Source organism: Bufo gargarizans, chromosome 1 (genome assembly GCF_014858855.1).
Source record: "Bufo gargarizans isolate SCDJY-AF-19 chromosome 1, ASM1485885v1, whole genome shotgun sequence".
NCBI classification, from domain to species: domain Eukaryota; kingdom Metazoa; phylum Chordata; class Amphibia; order Anura; family Bufonidae; genus Bufo; species Bufo gargarizans.
Window position 1 is genome coordinate 655,606,761 of NC_058080.1, and position 6,439 is coordinate 655,613,199.

The window sequence follows — 6,439 nt, forward strand, 5'->3', positions numbered from 1 at the left end:
TTAAAGTTGTGACTTGCCGATTTGTAAAAAAAAAAAAGGGCCTGGTCACTAGGGGGGTATAAACCTGTGGTCCTTAAGTGGTTAAATCAGATAATTTTTTATTGAAATAAAAGCAAAAACAAAAGTTTTCATTAAATACAATAACAAAATCCCCCATAACACAAACATTGAATGAGATGAGCAGCAAATATAACATATCATCCAGATACATTAGAATATGTGCAATACAAAGATTACAATAGTGAACTCCACAATGGAGACATCAGCAGACCCGTGATACCAATTCCATGGGCCAACGAGCAAAGATGGTAAGTATGGTTTCAATAGAAGAGTTAAGGGAGAAGACTTTTTATTTTTACAGAAGTATGTTGTCGACACTTCATCATATTTATAAAACCCAGGAGATGCGATTCGATTTTTGAGTTTGGCTCCTAGAAGGAAAATCTGTTTCTTGCCAGTTGATGTAACATCTTTATATACAATAATTCCTAAAGATAAGGCTATAAATGCGGTCGAATATCGATTTAGTCAAGACCCAGAAATGTCCCTGGAACAAAGAGAATTTCTTCTTGAATCTTAGAATTTTTGCCTAAGTCACAATTATTTTTGGGTTGATGGTAATTTTTACTAAGTGCACTGGGACGGAGATGGGGGCGAAATTCGCCCCCAGTCTCGCTAATTCATTTATGGCCTTATGGGAAGAGGAATTTATTGATCCAAAAATGTGCGCTAAAGACTTGTTTTTTGGAAACGATATATAGATGATTGCCTACTGATATGGAAGGGAGGTCGGTTGGGATTGGAGCAATTTCTGATATATATTAATTCTAATCAATGGAACCTGCGATTCACTGAAGATATTAGTCGGGTTTCTGTGAATTTTTTGGACCTTACTATTTATGTTGAAGGGGAGAGGGTAAAGACTAAAACGTATTTTAAACCGACTGATGTAAATGCTTATATAGAAACCACTAGCTGTCATTATCGACCATGGATCAAAAATATCCCAAAGGGGCAGTTTAAGAGGGTATATCGCAATTACAGAGTTACACGATTATGAAGAGCAAAAAGTCTTGATACAAGAAAGGCTTTTGGAATAGGGGTATAAAAAAGAAAATCTACAGAGTTGTATTAGAGGTAGTAAAAGAAGAGGAAGAAAGAGGGGAAAGGGACATGAAAGAGGGGGTGCTATGATAAGCAAAGAGAAAAAAAGATTTCAGACTGGCATTTATAACCCAATTCAACAGTAATGCGGGCCTAAGTAAAAATGCAATAAGAAAGAATTGCCCGTTTTAAAAAATGACCCTATTTACGGGACAATAATCCCGAAAAATCCTGAGATCATCTTAAAAAGAGCTCCAAGTACGAAGGATAGGCTGGTGAGAAGGTAAAGAAACACTTGTTCACATGGTGCAGGAAATGAAAAATTAAGAACAGAAAAGTAAGAACTGGTGAGATAGTGACCACAAACAATGGGGTTAAATACAGAGTTTAAGGTGAGCTTACATGTGAGCATATGGGGGGGGGGGGGGGGTCGAATACACGCTGGAGTGCCCATGTGGCCTCCAGTATGTAGGACAGACAATTAAGAAACTAAAAACAAGAGTGCAAGAGCTTATCCGAAATATCAAGAAAGGATTGAAGACACATAGTGTGTCAGCACACTTTAAAAAAAAGTGCATAATAAAAATCCAGAGGGTCCGAGCTTTATTGGGTTAGAACTTGTCCAGTAAGTGGAGAGGGGAAGATCCGGTAGCTAAAAAGGGAGAAGTAGAGTGGATTTACCGGCTGGGTACGCTGCAACCAGGCGGACTCAATGTGGAGTTTGATATAAAAGCATGTATAATAGATACATAGAAACCTGCATTAGTATAGGTGTAGAGGGACAGTGTAAGACATAGTGAGAGAATAAGGGGTCTCTTTTCGTAGCTTAAAATCATATGATCGAGGGTGGATTGAAAATGGAGTCTAAAGGTGATTGGAGAATTCAAACCATGTGACTTTTGAGGACAAGTGTTTAGAAATCCATTGATTGAATACTAGACTAGGGTGGGGCGATGATTGGTGGATTTGTATCACGTGACCAAGAATGAAGGAGTGCGAGTAGTAGCCGATTGATAATCTGCTCTATGAAATAGCTTTTTTTTACTGAATGGTATGGAAAGCGAGATGACCAGCTATAAGGCTTAGAGACAATGTTTGTCTTCTTTTTTTTTTATTATAAGCGTTTTAGGTTTAAGAATGAATGTAAAGGATTTGATGTCAGTTTAAGACTTTTTAATAAATAATGGTCTATATAAGAGACTTTTTGGGTTACCGCCCAGATCGCTATAAAAGGACTGCCCTGAGGGGAGGTGTACAGCCGTGGTCAAAAGTTTTGAGAATTACACAAATATTAGTTTTTACAAAGCTTGCTGCTTAAACTGCTTTTAGACCTTTGTTTCAGTTGTTTCTGTGATGTAGTGAAATATAATTACACGCACTTCATACGTTTCAAAGGCTTTTATCGACAATTACATGACATTTATGCAAAGAGTCAGTATTTGCAGTGTTGGCCCTTCTTTTTCAGGACCTCTGCAATTCGCCTGGGCATGCTCCCAATCAACTTCTGGGCCAATTCCTGACTGATAGCAACCCATTCTTTCATAATCACTTCTTGGAGTTTGTCAGAATTAGTGGGTTTTTATTTGTCCACCCGCCTCTTGAGGATTGACCACAAGTTCTCAATGGGATTAAGATCTGGGGAGTTTCCAGGCCATGGACCCAAAATGTCAACGTTTTGGTCCCCGAGCCACTTAGTTATCACTTTTACCTTATGGCACGGTGCTCCATCGTGCTGGAAAATGCATTGTTCTTCACCAAACGGTTGTTGGAAGAAGTTGCTGGTGGAGGGTGTTTTGGTACCATTCTTTATTCTTGGCTGTGTTTTTGGGCAAAACTGTGAGCGAGCCCACTCCCTTGGATGAGAAGCATCCCCACACATGAATGTTCTCAGGATGCTTTACTGTTGGCATGACACAGGACTGATGGTAGCGCTCACTTTTTCTTCTCTGGACAAGCCTTTTTCCTGATGCCCCAAACAATCGGAAAGAGGCTTCATTGGAGAATATGACTTTTCCCCAGTCCTCAGTAGTCCATTCACCATATTTTCTGCAGAAGATCAATCTGTCCCTGATGTTTTTTTGGGCTTCTTTGCTGCCCTTCTTGACACCAGGCCATCTTCCAAAAGTCTTCGCCTCACTGTGCGTGCAGATGCGCTCACACCTGCCTGCTGCCATTCCTGAGCAAGCTCTGCACTGGTGGCACTCCGATCCCACAGCTGAATCCTCTTTAGGAGACGATCCTGGCGCTTGCTGGACTTTCTTGGATGCCCTGAAGCCTTCTTAACAAGAATCTAACCTCTTTCCTTGAAGTTCTTGATGATCCTATAAATTGTTGATTGAGGTGCAATCTTAGTAGCCACAATATCCTTGCCTGTGAAGCCATTTTTATGCAACGCAATGATGGCTGCACGCGTTTCTTTGCAGGTCACCATGGTTAACAATGGAAGAACAATGATTTCAAGCATCAACCTTCTTTTTAACAGGTCAAGTCTGCCATTTTAACCCAATCAGCCTGACATAATGATCGCCAGCCTTGTGCTCGTCAACATTCTCACCTGAGTTAACAAGACGATTACTGAAATGATCTCAGCAGGTCCTTTAATGACAGCAATGAAATGCAGTGGAAAGGTTTTTTTTGGGATTAAGTTAATTTTCATGGCAAAGAAGGACTATGCAATTCATCTGATCACTGTTCATAACATTCTGGAGTATATGCAAATTGCTATTATAAAAACTTAAGCAACTTTCCCAATTTCCAATATTTATGTAATTTTCAAAACTTTTGGCCACGACTGTACATGCCCCCGACAACGCAGAGGCGTAACCTGGGTTGAGCATTTGGTAAAAAGACTGACTTGTATTTTATACGTTTGTGATTTTGTGATTCCTGTAAGTATAATAAAAGCGCTGGGTAAGAAGGTATTTGCGGAACTTCACTATGCCGTGTCTTTGATAAACATAGGAAATAAGAGCACCGACTATTGTGGAGGCTGCGCCTATCGAAACCAGAAACTGATTGCATCAAAGAACTCTCTGCGCGACGTTCAGTGGCAGGATTCGCTTCTGCTGGTCAAGAGCAGCGCGGTTCAAATTCTTTTACAGACTGTGTGTGGACAGGACCCACTTCACTAAGAACCAGCAGCGCTCGAAGTGGGGGAGCGGTTTGAGACATTTAACCTTTTTTTTATATTTTTAGTGTAGTTTTACCACAGCTGGAGGGCCAGAGGTTAGCCGTCACAGACATATGGCATGAGCCATAATCTGTGAATGTTACGCCACTGGAAGCGTAAAGGCATCAATAAATATCCCCCTTTTACAGAGTCCAACTTAAAGGGGTTAACCCATGATTAATGCAAAAAAATAAAAATCAGACACCATATAGTAAGTACATGACACTTTTTCTAATAAAGCCCCAACCAGACCTGTACTTCACATGGATCCAGAGATCGCCCCATTCATTGCTCTGCTAGATTTATGTCAAGCTGACAGCTCAAGGGGAGTGTCTTTTCTGCTGCAGCTAAGGGGGCGTGTCCATGCTGTACCTATCACAGCTCAGGAGGCAGGTGAAGGATGGAACTGAGCATGTGCAGCTCTCTCAGTGAGCAGGACAAAGAAGAAAAAAAAAACTAACAAACAGCAGGTGGTACTATACAGATACATTTTATTGAATAACTCAGTATCTATACGACATTTTTAATTACATACAATTACAAAAGCATTCAGATCCAGGTGCTGGTTTGAAAACTATAGAAATTTTTTTGTGGGACAACCCCTTTAACGATCCAAAATACTTTTCACTGCAACAAGCGATTTTCAGTCTGGCTGCTGTCACTTCCATGTACTTCCTCCAACACCCTCTAATTTTAATAGAAAATCGTATGTCCAGCCTCACAAAGTGTCATACCACCGTAGATTTATTATAGATTTTTCTCTGCTTGTCTTCTGGTTGCTGAACTCTAAATGCAACACTGGCTGATTCTGAGCGTGCTCCCTGCTCAAAGACTAAATGCAGACCTATTCCTTGAGACGCACCTTTATAGCGCAAGACGTCTGCCCCCACAACACAGAATCACAGGGGGTGCATGGATACATTTTATTCTATACTGTAAAATTGTCATCAGAAACAAAATTTGTTTTAAACTTCCACACAAATATTTCTTTATGATGGGAAAATGTATAATCTGCAGAAAAAGTCCATTAAGCTTAGGCCCTGTACACAGCTGTGTTGAAGGCTCTCTTGTAGATGCTGTCAAAAGTAGCAGAACATTTTTTTGGGCTCCATTGGGCATCCTTGGCGCCTGTCATGTGACAGATAGGGCACTGGCATTGTTCTGCTACAATGACTAAACAGAACTGACCAAGACTGCATTCTATGCAATAAGCAAAAAAAAAAAAAATACTATGTTTTTCAGGCTACCAAGCAATATAAAATAATAGCATTGCAGGTCTATAGAAATCCACAAGGTTGCAGTTACCCAATAGCTCCAAAATCTCATTATTTAAAGGGGGTTGTCCAAGTGGATTCTTCAGCAAAGTTTAACCCCTTATATCATCAGTAGCACAGACTGCCTGGAAAAGAGGACACCCTGCAGTTCCTCAGTACCTGAGGCAGAGCTTCCAAACCTTAGGCCTCATGCACACAGCCGTGTTCCGCGGCCAAGAGCGGACCGTGGAAACCCGGCCGGGATTCCTGCTGACAGCATGAGCGCACGGCGTCATTGGTTGATATGACACCGTGCGCTTCATGCAGCCGCTGCTGTACAGTAATACACTATACTAGTGTATTACTGTACAGCAGCGGCTGCATGAATCGCACAGCGTCATAGCAACCAATGACGCCGTGCGCTCATGCTGTCAGCAGGAATCCCGGCCGGGTTTCCACGGTCCGCTCTCGGCCGCGGAACACGGCCGTGTGCATGAGGCCTTACTGAGGAGATAAATGCTTTCCTCCCTCACCCTGCAAACACAGAGCTGACAAAGACCAGGAGTCCGCTCCTCTGTACTCTTCTGCTGGCTGTGAGGAAGTGTCTGCAGAGCACTGCACAAGAACAGATAGGGGGAAGATCCTGTGTGTATCAGCAGTGTCATTGTACTGTACAGCTGGGAATTGTAGTCCCACACATACAACATGAGTATCCCAGCAGTCAGACTGCAGACAGGACTTTTACTCATTCCCTTTGCAGAGCAGGGGGAGGGGAAAGGCAGTAATTGTTGAAATCCATAAATGTTCATGAGGAAAACCTCAGAGATTGTTGTTACACACCCCCACAGCTCTGCATCTGCAGGTCAACAAAGGGGCCAGAACATAACTAGGGATACAAGTAAATATTTTTTCA